We start from the raw sequence: 13,251 nt of genomic DNA on the forward strand, positions 1-13,251 counted from the left end.
GTATTGTGGTTAGAATTAAAGACTGGAACTAAGGGGTATCAGGTTTAAATTCTCACTTGAGTATTGAGGTCATTGAGTGATTTTGGGCCAGTCTTTCTGTGTGTGTCTCTGGGTGGGGAAGCAGGAATCTTGTATATCACCTCAATCTTCTTACTAAGTTTTACTCAGAGTAAACCCACTGAAATGAGTGGAGAAAACTTGGCCATGGCAATTAATTTCAGTGGGTCAACTCTGAGTAGGGCTGGCAGTGGATACAATCCATATGTAGTTGCTTTAAAAAGCAACCCTGAAAATAGTCTGTTTTGGAAAAGGCTTCTGCATTAATGTTTTGTGGCATTTGCCCGTTGTTTGTGTGTAGACATGGATATTTGATTGGGAGCCTCAGCTGTTCTACTTGTGCAGTTGAGAGATTAACAAGGAGTAGAAAGAGAACTAAGATGAAAGTGAGGAAAACAGGTCCTGGTTAATTTGTATCTCTTGATTGGCCCGTTTTTAATATTGGACCACATAGTATAGTAATTATCCTGAGCATGTAGAATTCAATGCAAACAGAAGATGATGTGAGTGATTTTTTAATAAGGAGCTTGCGAATGTGGCTAAATATTTCTTTCTGTGATTTTCTGTTAGGTGGAGTGGTAGAGGATGTTAATGATTCATGAGAGCGCCTTCACAATAGCCAGCATGCCCAGTGGTCACGGACGATGAGAGTTGTAGTCCTCCGGATGTTGTTGGAGTGCTGGCTCCCTACCCCTGGTGTAAGCAAACCATCAATTACAAGGCAGTTATAAAAACAATCAAGACATGGAAACGTTTATTTCCTTGGGAAGGAGATAGGGTCTGCTGCTGAAGGTTTCACACTTTTGCTATATTTTCTTTTAACTGTTCCAAAGAAGAGGTGTTAGTCTCAGACCACAACTGCACCTGTGCACTGTAACATATGTAAAAAAAATGTGTGAGACAACCATCTCCATCTCTCATACCTTACTGCTCTTTAAAGTCTTGAAATGATGCGGGGGACACCCCCCAAGATGGAGAATACCTTTTCTGCTTTGTAGTCTTTTGAATATGAGCAAAGCCTGGATTTTCCAACAGGCGCTGCTGTCAGCATCATCCAATTGGCAGACGACCAGAAAGTGAAGGATTGGGTCATCTTAGATGCCCAGTTAATCAGGGGTTCAGCCAAGAGCACAAATGTACATAGGAGAATGCTTACTCGTGAGGGTATATTATCAATGTGAACAAATGTATTTATTCAGGGGCTTCTACCACAATGAAATGACTGCATAACTATGACAAATAAAGATCACTCTAGCCCTTATTTCAATGATTCCTCAAATATCTCCTTACTGGCAGTTGCCAGTCAACAAAAGACTGTAGAAGGCTGCTGTGAAAGGTCACGAGTCTGCTCAGAGCTGTGAGGCCAAATAACTGAAAAGGATGTCACTTTCTGAGGTATATTCCACCAGGAAATGCCTGCACAAGCCTCACTGAAATGAACAGGGGCCTGGCATGATGATGGACTGTGCCCTATGAGTCAGAACTGTTTTCCCTGCTCTTCTGCCCTTAAATAGCACCCAAACGGTGTCGCTTGTGGCTGTCAGATCACCTTGCCCTGTGCCTGCCTTTGAGTAGGAGTCAGAAAAAAAATGGTACCCTAATTACCTAGTTGTTGCAGGTGCATATCCAGGGGGTAGGGATTATACCCAACCAAGAGTGGAATATATCCTTGACTAGGGCAGGTACTGTGGAAGATGCATCTGAAAGGAGACTGCTTTTTGGTTTAGAGCTCTGTCAGAGGCGGATGGAAGCATGACTGGTCCGGTTGCACTGGGCGTGAAGCCTTGGGGCCAAGGCAGGGGACTTCACATCTATTCTCAAATTTTTGTAAGTTTGCCAGATACTGCCTTGCACTTTGAATCAGCTGAAGAGGAAACAACCTGGCTGCATTTTACATTGAACGTTTAAATGGAGTCAGAGACAAATTGCCACAGAGGTATAATCAGCAAGCAAATTATGAACTGATACCCGTTAAGCTTCAGATGTAGCGGCTGGTTGATTAAATTGTGATTGACAAACTTCAAAATGACATGCTTGTCGTCGCAGAAGAGCAGTGGAAACCCCAGAGTGATTCTGAAAAGGGAAGTGACAGACCTAGTGCTCTCTCTCTCTCTCTCTCTCTCTCTCTCTGATGAAAGAAAGGGGTTGAATTGCCCTGTTGAAGTCAGCATTAGTGCCTGCCTCAGAGAGTCATCAGGCAAAATGAGCAATTAATCAGTCGCCTTTTGAAAAGGGACAAGGGACCTCTCCATAGGTTTAGGAGCCAGCATTATCCAATCCCTGTCTGCATTTCAGTTGCAAGAGCACTAAAGCAGATGTCTGACAACAGGGCCACAACTACTGTAATATCCTTTCCTTTTTCGCTTCTGTTTTTTGATGGCTTTGGTGTGGGTGGGTGTGTGCGCGCACACTCACACACACACACACAGCTACTTGTTAAAAACATAAAAGCAGTTTTAACATTTTTTGGTTTAAAGACTAGTAAGCAGATTGGCGCTGCTGTTTTCTGTCCTGTCTGTAAATGTTGCTTACAGACCTTGCCGTGCATACTATGGGCTTTTCCACACTTAGCATTTGCCCCACTGTTTCCAGTCACAGGTCAACACCAAGCACCATCCCACACAAGCACCAAGGTACACTTGTAGTAATGGAGCCATTCCCCACCCCCACCCCCGGTTCCTGTGCCTTTGATAGTGGCCTGACATACAGAGATTAAGTAGGTGAAGCTTTAACCATCATGGCCTGACCTAGAAGTGCCAGGCTGCCCCCAATGTTGGGGGGAGGGCACACGTTGTGTGCGCATGGCGTCATGTGAGTGACTCACATTGTGTGTGTGTAATGCCACACGCGTTGCATGCAGATGATGTTGTGTCATCTGGAAAAGGCTGAGCGCTTTGGAGGAGCCGGCTATGAAGCTGTGACATGCAATTTGCAATGTTCATAACACGCACCAGGCCCCCTCAGCACTGAGGCAGCCAAGACCCCTTACGACAAAGACTGAGGGGACAAGAGACATGTTGGCCCCTTAGAGTTGGTGCACCTGGCCTGCGCCATTTTCTAAGAGAGGAAGAAGCAACACTCTTCAGAGAAGAATCTGGATGACATATTCCCCCCCCAAAAAATGGCAGTTACCCACAGTGCTCAGCTTAAAGAGTCCTATCCAACCATAATAAGAGGAACGTGAGCAATACTCAGCAGTAACATTATAAAATGGCTGTCTCAAGGATTATATTGTGCTATTTTATAGATACAGTGGTACCTCGGGTTACAGACGCTTCAGGTTACAGACTCCACTAACCCAGAAATATTACCTTGGGTTAAGAACTTTGCTTCAGGGTGAGAACAGAAATTGTGCTCTGGTGGCGTGGCAGCAGCGGGAGGCCCCATTAGCTAAAGTGGTGCTTCAAGTTAAGAACAGTTTCAGGTTAAGAACGGACCTCCGGAACGAATTAAGTACTTAACCCGAGGTACCACTGTATATTTATATATCACTTTTAGGCCCACAGTCCCCCAAAGCGGTGAGCAGCATATTAACGCAACAAATGATGCCATAAAACATACTATAAAATACTATAAATCAATCTTCAAAACAGATTTAGAGTTGGAAAGAACTTCGGGAGTCACCTAAGTCACCCCCGGTTCAATTCAGGGACATTTGTACAGGTATTCTTTGCGCAAGTGTGATTTTAAAAAACCAAAACCTTCCTGAATAGAATGATCTTAAGATATTTACATTCTTCTCCTTTTAACCCCATCCCATATTTTAATTTATTTAAAAAATTCTATCCTTTCAGGATAGAATTCTACATTTCACAACAAGCTGTTTACATAAACAGATAAAATACAAGCATTCAAATACCTCTTTCCAATAAAACCAAAAACATCCCACAGCTCAGCACAACAGTTATATAAAAAGCAACTTAGTAAACAATTAAGAGTAAATTGAACTTTTGAATCTCGAAAGATCTCATGGTCTCCTTTCAGTCTGTTCCCGGGCAAATGGAATTACCCTTGCCAGTAGATACCAAAGACAAGCACTCACACAGATGATGAAGTGTTTCATTTATTCATTTCTAAAATCAAGAGCTGTTGCTTAATTGGACTGAAGAAACAAACAAGCTCTTAGCAGCCCTTACAGCACAGGCCATGCTGAAGCTCCAGGGATGGCTTTTGGCTGTAATTGGAAAGTAGCCTACATTTCGGATTCCCATCTAAAAGGCTTTATTTCCCACTGCCAAGACATAGCAGTGCTGCTGAACTTTCTAAATGAATGAGGCAGAGCCCAAGAGACTCTGGCCAAGGTAGATACAATACAATCTACATCTGTCCAGGCGCAGCTTCAGGCTTCATGAAAGTGTGTTATCTCCACAGAGTCTCCTTATCACTACTCTCAATTCCTGGTTTAGCAGTAGATTCATACATAGCTCAAATACATATCAAGAGGGTATTGGGGATGTAGGCATGATTTAAAAATCTACAACAACAACCCCAGCCTATCATTGAGAGTCTTAAGCATCTGGATGTATTTAGCTTACTTAAAACAAGGTTAAAAGGGGCTTGTTTTTGCATGTATACTGCCATGGATGCTGACTAACCATTCTCTGTTAGTGTGATTGTTACCCAGTAGTCCAGGGTGATGGGTTGATCAGTGGGAACTATGACCCAAGATGGTAACTAGAACTCTCTAGCCAACATTTGGAATGGGATATGCATCTGTGATGAGAAGACAGAGAAAGAGGTAAAGGCAGTTTGACTTTAGAGAGAACAAGACAGTGTGTATCCTGGGGGAGCTGTGAACTGGCTGAAGGTAAAGAATCTTGGGATGCAGGAGATTTCTCTGGGGATCTGGTCCTGCTGTGAGAGCGTTCATTCACTTTCCACTTTGTCCTGCTTGTATATTTGTAAGTAAAAGCAAATATAACAGAAATACAAGTCTGGTGTTTAAGGGAGATAACAGAAATCACTGGGTTAAAGCTGACAAAAAGTCCAGAGGTAGCATCTGTTAGAATTCCTGCTCCATGACTGCAGTCATGGGATTTTTGTCTATCACATGACTGTGTGTGTTTTGACTCCACAGAGTGGAAAGTGATGGAGAGAGAATGTTTGTGTTACTGTGTTCCGTGAAGTGGGACTATTGTCCTTTGTGCTTTCTCTTTGCTGTCTGATGCTAGAGAGAGAGGGAGCCATGTTGCAGTGCTCCGTGTGTGTTTATATGTAAATAAAGTAGATGAGCCAAAATGCTGAGTTGCTGAAGTCTGTTACGCAAGCTACGAAGATTCTGCAGATCCCTAAGTGTGTTGGTGTCTGTTGGCATCGGTCGCTGTGATGTTCGGGCTGAAGAAAGCTAATGAAGCTCCCGACCAGGAGGGAGACAACATGCCAGTTAGGCATGTGTTTCTGCCAGGGTCCTACTCATGTTTAGGATGAGCTCCTGACAGCAACATTATCAATTTATGATGGGGTGGAAGGTTCGCACAAATTTATTGACAGCTGCACAAATTATTACAGCTAGGAAGTGGAAAGGGCAAGCAGAATATGAAATGGAAGAATGGTATAAAGAGGTGTGGGATATAGCTATTAACATGTGTCATTAAGGTAAGATGGGGGAATATGCAGGCACTGGCAGAGGAAGAGGAGTGCAGGGGGAGCGCACCGCCCCTGGCAGCGCAATCCTGGCAGGGTGCCATTGCGGCTGCCCCCCGCCACCAGGACGCCCCGCCCCCAGGACGCGTGACAGCCCCACCCCTGTCTGCTCTCTGCCACTGTATGCAGGCAAAATGATTTTGAGGAGATACGGAGAGTACTTTAGAATTTATACTGTTAAAACGGAAAGGGGTCGAACCATGGCAAGAGGTGTTGAAATTTTGGGAGGTTGGATAGTTACAATGGAATGGTATTGGTGGTGGGGTGCAAATTTTTATTCTTATTTATTTATGATTATTACTTTGTCAAAATAAAATAAATATTTTTTAGAAATAAATAAATGCAAGTCTGCAGTGCACCCTAATCCAAAAGAAAGCAAAACGCTGTAGCTCTGCCTCCATAATTTCTCATCAGTCAGGAAGTTAATGTTTTGCACTTCCCCATGCTGAAGAAAGTTCACAGCTTTACACCATGAATGGTGGACCTGTGGCATTTCAGATGCTGTTGCACTATAATCCCAACCATCCCATGTCATTGGCCATGCTAGTTGGAGTTTACTCCAGAAACCTGTGGAGAGCCACAGGTTTCCCATCCTTGCTTTACATGGTACTTTCTTTTCTTTTCTTTTCTTTTCTTTTCTTTTCTTTTCTTTTCTTTTCTTTCTTTTTTTCTTTTTTTTTTGGGGGGGGGAGGAGAAAGCATAGGGAAGTGTAATGGTTCTGGGGATTGCTTGTGCGTAAGTTGCCTTTACTCCTGACTAGGTTGCATGGTTGAACCCTTTCTGACCGGACAGCCTCTATTCCGTGGCTGCCTCAGTTGCTGGCAGAATCCGTCAGTGGGCGTTTCTTAAACCGCTTCCAACATAAAAGCTGCTTGACGCCCAGTCTCCTCCCCCGTTGCCTGCGCAAAAGCTTTTTGCGCAAGGTGGATGTGGGCAAAGGAGCACTAGTCCCCTCTCCGCTGGTCTCCTGTGAAGAGTCCTGGAGCCACCTCTCCGCTTCCTCTATCTCCTCCCCTTCACCACTGGTGTTACGCTGATTTTCTTCCCCAGCGTATGGGCTATCCCTCCTCTTACTGGGACCCTCTCCACCATCATCCGGGAGCCCTCTCACCTCCTCCTGCTCCGATGGCAGTTCCCTGACACGAAGTCATCACATTTTGTAATAACCTGCTTATCTATAAATGTATAGACTATAAAATTGGGCTGCAGAAGCATGCACACAGGCCCTCCACCCAAGGCAATGTAAGTCCAGCACACAAAGCCCTACACCATTAATAGGGAACCTGTGGCCCTACAGCAGGCATAGGCAAACTCAGCCCTCCAGATGTTTTGGGACTACAACTCCCATCATCCCTATCTAACAGGACCAGTGGTCAGGGATGATGGGAGTTGTAGTCCCAAAACATCTAGAGGGCTGAGGTTGCCTATGCCTGTCCTACAGCTTTCTACTCCAACTCCCATCAGCCCCATCCAGCTAGGCCAGGGGTCAGGGATGCTGGAAGCTGCAGTCCAACAGCTTCTAGAGTGCCATGGCTTCCCCATTCTTTTCTTAAACAATATCCCAGGCCAAATCCCAAAGCATTTGCTTTTCGTGGAATTGTAGAGTTGGAAGGGACCCCGAAGGTTTGAGCTGTCCTTGTGTACATTCTCTCAAGCAAAACTGGTTTCAACTACCTTCCAGCTGGATGGGAGTCAATATATGTATATTCCAACAGAACCTGAGAACAGCCTAATGGTTTTCAGTATCCATTGTTCCCTGTTCATGCCTAGGGTTGTAGGGCGAGTCAAGATTAGATTTGACTCGGGGATTTTTTCAGCTTTCAGAAAACAGCAGTATGACTTGCAATATTTCCATGGCGAGGTCACTGCAACCAGAAGTCATCTTGTTAAATTCGCAAATGTATGGAAATTAAAAAGGATATGTTTCCTAGCCAATTTCAGTGGTCCCTGAATCCTTGCCACGATGCTAATAGATTCCTACCTGTTCAAAAGCAAAGCTTTCAAAAAGTTTGGATGGGTTAGAAGGCAGCTGAAATCCACTTTGAGTAGTGGTGGAGGAAGCTGAGTTGAACAGAGCAGGTGGCTAACTTGGAGCCAAGGAAAGATGGACAGAAAACAGGTAAAGCTGTTAAGAAAGTGAAGCATACAGGCAGTCCTCAACACACTGCAGAATCTCAAAGGAAGGCTTTTGGGCAGTGTTCGAAACTCCCATTGTTCTAGGTACATTTTGCAACAGGGAATTTCATCAGCGTTAGTTTCTGAGTTCTGGGTGCACTTATTGCACCTAGGATTTCAGGTTAAAAGGAAGGAAAGGAGGACCTTTTTCTGGCTCCCCACTTCCAGCTACATTCTGAAGACTGGAGAAGAGATCCCCTTAAGAATATTAGGGGGGTGGGCAGGGGAAGGACAAGTCAAAAATGAACATAATATTTTAGCTGCAGTTCATTTTCAGCTTTGTATTCTTGTTATAAAAAAAGTGAGCCTAGACATTCCATAGTTGTGCCCATAAGGTGCCAATAAGCTCCTAGCTTTCTTTCATATCTCAGTTTCTAGCCCTGCTTTTGGGGGTGTAGGTAAGGGAGGTCAGGATGGTGACTCAGCTGGGTGGAGAACCCTCTTGTGCCGCTGCAGATGCGTAACGAGAACCACAAGCTGAAAAAAGAAACCAGAACAACTCAGAAGAAATCATAGTTGGACTTTACACAGCAAAGCAGATTTAAGCACTAGACCAGATGATCAAAGAAATGAAATTAGGTCTTTCCTATTTGGAATCTTGCGATCACAAATAGATTTGTTTCTGAAATAGCTTCCATCTTCTATCTTCTATCAGGTATTATGTACATGATTCAAGAGCTGCTTCTTAAAATTTCAAAGATTATTGTTCAACTAGTGCATCTTAAACTGAACATGCGTGCAGCAAATGCAAGTTACTGATATTATGGCTATATTTCCATTTAGAATACATATTGAACTCTGATGGCCATAGAAAGTGTAGGGTATATATTGATCTATCCAGTATCCTGGAGCTATGATTTGGTTTTTGAGACAGTCAAAACATTTCTCTTATTTTCTTTTTGTAAAAGATAGGGCCTACCTAATGAAGCCACAGTTAAGCATATTTTAAGAGTCGTTCAATACAAATGGTTTAGGAATGGGTTTGAAAATCCATGGGACTGAAATTGGGACTGGATTGTGTCCAGACTTCTGAACACGCATACAGCCAATTGTGCCCTGAACAGATGGTGAGGACTTCACAAGTAGTATTTATACTCTGGTTTCTCTTCAGATCATATAAATGTTTCACCTTTAACAAGTAGCATTTATTTTCCAGTTCTCATTTGTGGTCACTAAAATTAGACTTTACTTACTGTTCCTTTAATGCATAATTGTCTCTAAAATATATGAGTTTTACTATATGCATATTTGCCAAATGTAAAACAGATGATTAAGTCCACTATCTGGAAGGGATGCAGTGACACGCAGAGAACTGAACAGAGGTGAGAGGGGGAAAGCTTTTCTCCCCATCATAATTGTCTCTTGGGAACTGTGGTCTATGCAAATGTTGCCATGTTTTCAGATTTACTCATTATTCATAATAATTCAAGCAAGTCGTATGAATAATCCTAGGACTGTTGTTCAGCTGCAAGGCAGCCCTTACAAATACTTCTGTGAAATGCAAAGTGTGTTGGTTGGTTTTGATCTGACTCACAAGGTGACAGTGAGGGTCTTTCTTGTTCCTTCTTCTAGGTTCTCATTAAAGCTTTTGGGGGGTTATTGAATGTCCAGTATCTTCCAATTGTCTCAGTGAGCTTCTTATTAACCTTGGGGGTGGGGGGTGTCCAGCATCTCCCACCCTGCCCTGCCACCCTCTAGCAGTGATAGGGAACCAATTTCATCTCCAGGGCCACATTCTCCCCAGGAGCTGCTCAGAGACAAAGGTAAGTGGACTAATGGAGGTGACTCCTACCTTTGTACAGTAGGCTGCCTTCTAGTGGCTGCTACACACACACACACACACACACACACACACACACACACACACAGAATGCACAGCATTATCCCAGTTGAAGGATGAACTTCAGCCAGGCAAAAACAAGGAGGGGGCAGAGCAGGGGCGTAGACTGGGAGAATCCTGAGAGCCATATAGAGGAGACTAGAGGGATGCATTTGCCCTCAACCTGAAGCTCCCCTTCTGGCTGCCAGGCCACAGATTCCTCACTCCTGCTCTAGTCATGACCAGGCCAAGATAGAGAGCCAGCGTGGTGTAGTGGTTAAGAGCGGTAGTCTCGTAATCTGGGGAACTGGGTTCGCGTCTCCGCTCCTCCACATGCAGCTGCTGGGTGACCTTGGGCCAGTCACACTTCTTTGAAGTCCCTCAGCCCCACTCACCTCACAGAGTGTTTGTTGTGGGGGAGGAAGGGAAAGGAGAATGTTAGCCGCTTTGAGACTCCTTAAAGGGAGTGAAAGGCGGGATATCAAATCCAAACTCTTCTTCTTCTTCTAGATTATGTGCACACACAACTCACTTCCCATAGTACACAGTACACAAGCACGATGCCACAATGTGCACTCAAGATGGTCGCATTGGTGGGTGCATGAACTATCTTTTAGAAGCAGCAAAAACCGATGCCCCATTGATGCCACAGAGCAAGAGTAAATGGTCTTTTTAGTTCAGAGACATAGCTCTTCTTTTGCAAATCTGTTCTGTGCCCACAAGGCACTGTTAAATAATACTGATTTTGTCTAACAGTGTTTGTAAGGTGCTGTACAAAGTGTCATGGTTTCAGCCCAGAAGTATTTTATTTTATTTTATTTTAAAAGATTTATAAACATTATAAAGTATCAGAAATGTACAGAAAGTGAAAAATAAGTATAAAACACTCACCAGAAGTAACAAAGTTAAAATAACAATACAACGCCAGAAGATGATCAACAGTCATGAATTAAAATGCTCAGTCAGAAAAGGCTTGTGTAAATAATAAGAGTTAAGCATGAATCTGAAATGGCACTCAGTTGGGGCATGCCGTATCTTAGACGGGAATAAATTCCACATTAAAGGGGCCACAACACTGAAAGCCCTGCTACTGGTAGACACAAGGAGAAGAGCCAAAACCTTTGGCACCAACAGGAGGCGCTCTACCATGCATTGTAGTGGCTGGGCAGGGGTATAAAGCTGTATTTTTTTGTAGCCTCATCCCAAGTTGTTAAGTATCTTAGCTAGGCTTGAATATTATGCCTCTTTACTTGTGGAATGGGGTGGGCAACATTTGCTGTTCTGCCTCAGACGGTAAAATCTCTTAAGCCAGTCCTGACTCTTTAAGGTATAAATCCTTTGGCCTGAGCCTGATATTTAAAATTCAAACCCAGCTCTGTGTTCTAGAACTAAGTCCAGTGCTGTTTACAACTGCATCACAGAAGCTCTTGTTCTGAGCTTTCGAGCACTTGTGTGTGCTTGTGGAAGTCTAAATTTTACCTCCTCCTCCCCCCTCCAGTTAATTCTTTGGTGGACATTTCTAGCAGTGAGGTCCAATGGGACACAAATACAGTTGCAGCAAATCCTGCTTTTTCATTTATTCGAGCAAATACTTGAGATAATTATTTTGAAGCATTTCTCCAGCCCTGGTAGTAAACTGTATTTTTAATTGCTGCTTTCGTATGCATGCTGTTTTATTTGTTTAATAAAACTCACTTGGCTAACTAGACCCCAGAGCTCAGAAGGCTTCCATCTCCTCATAAAGGAGATAAGAAATGTGAGTTTCCTTATGGAATGCACTAAAGCTCTGATTCTCTTAATTTGTTTCAGTTGTGCTAGTGGTTGTCCGTTATATAATAAGGGTGTTGTTTTTTTTGGCTGCTTAAAAAAAAACCACTCCCCAGACATGAGCTCCTTGTTTAAAATAGGATGTTCATTACTGTTTGAAGATGCTTATCTCTGTGTCTTCCATTGTCTCCTCAAAATGTTGGGTCAGTTAGTTCAGTTAGTTTAGTCTACCTCTTGAATCATAAGAACTGCCTTGCTGCCTCCACCAGTGGCCAGATAGCCCTGGGAAGCTCACAAGCGGGGGCATTAAGCCATGATATATGTCATTTATAGATATATCAGCTATATATTTTGCAGTCTAATATCTAGCACTGTGAACTGTTCTCTGGGGTGTCTATGTCCTGGGGCTGCTTCTTTTAGAGAAGGGTTTTTGCCCAACTCCATAGCACTCATGTTCTTGCAGAAATGGAGGGTACGGTATTGCAGAACTATTCCACCTGCCCAATGGCCATGTGCATGCTGTTTGCTCTAAGTCAGCTTCAGCTCATTGTGAGGAGATTGCCCCCAATTCTGCGCCTCCTTTTGGGTTAGACTTGGGACAGTTCTCCATTACAAATGCTGTGGGAAATACAGTGGTACCTCAGGTTACAAATGCTTCAGGTTACATATGATTCAGGTTACAGACTCCGCTAACCCAGAAATAGTACCTTGGGTTAAGAACTTTGCTTCAGGATGAGAACAGAAATTGTGCAGCAGCAGGAGGCCCCATTAGCTAAAGTGGTGCTTCAGGTTAAGAACAGTTTCAGGTTAAGAATGGACCTCCGGAACGATTTAAGTACTTAACCTGAGGTACCACTGTACTGGTTCCTGTAACCAAGACATGACATATACAGCACATGATATGTGATATATATATCTCAAAACATCTATGTCAATGAATCTAGTGGATCCAGTTGATCCAGAAGCATGTAAATGCACTTGTATGATGCCCATATGTTAATTTTTGTTGTTGTTGTTGTTGTTGTTGTAGGGAAAACTGAAGTAACACCCGTGTTTCCCACACCAGCACTTGTAATATGTGAAGGTGCTTTTAGGGAATTTCGCACGTGACACCCAAAAAGTGTCAATTTTCTTCCCCTATTTGTGCTATGCATGGACGTTGCTAATGGGGCATGGATAGCAGAAGAAAATCTACTGTATGTTCTAGATTTTACATTTGCATTCTAGGCTTGTGTAAGCCTCCTGTGAAAATGTTCTCAAAATGGCAAAATGTAAAGTTTTCAGGGCAATCCTATCCCTGTTTGCTCAGAAGTTCCATTGCCTTTGGGCCTCCCTCGCATGATTTGCACTGGTGGCTGGTCATTGTTGATGCAGAAGAGAAAGCAGAGTGGTAATTTGTAATGCAAATAAACATTCTAGCTAATATGACCTTTACACCCACATTATAAGCTTGGTGAGTGTGAAAATGAGCCTCAGCCTTGTGTTGTGTGTCTGCCCTTTTAGATCATTTTCTGCTACAATCTCCTGCAAGTATACGAGGGTGCTTGGGAGTGTTCAAGAAACAAGTTTTGACTAGGACAGTGGACACATGCTTCAAGCGATGGACAGATCCGTCTCTTTCATATGTGTTCATAATTAATCATTCATAATTCGTTTCCACATTAATCTGCATTTTTTAAAATGTACACAAAATGTGCTGCTATGCAATGAAATATTGCACTAAAGTAATTTAAAGTATGCATTTTCCATGCATTTTGATACATTTATTGAATTAAAAATGCAAAATTTC

At 43.2% G+C, this 13,251-nt stretch overlaps 1 long non-coding RNA gene across 1 annotated transcript; it reads right to left on the bottom strand.

Annotated features, from left to right (window-relative positions):
- Positions 1-782: 782 nt before the first annotated feature.
- Positions 783-7,982, bottom strand: LOC310658456. Its single transcript, XR_014502335.1, has 2 exons — positions 7,683-7,982; positions 783-928 (listed from the first exon to the last, which is right to left on the bottom strand). It is a non-coding gene; the product is annotated as an uncharacterized lncRNA (long non-coding RNA).
- Positions 7,983-13,251: the final 5,269 nt, after the last annotated feature.

Source organism: Podarcis tiliguerta (assembly GCF_965153285.1).
Source record: "Podarcis tiliguerta genome assembly, chromosome: 10".
NCBI classification, from domain to species: Eukaryota; Metazoa; Chordata; class Lepidosauria; order Squamata; family Lacertidae; genus Podarcis; species Podarcis tiliguerta.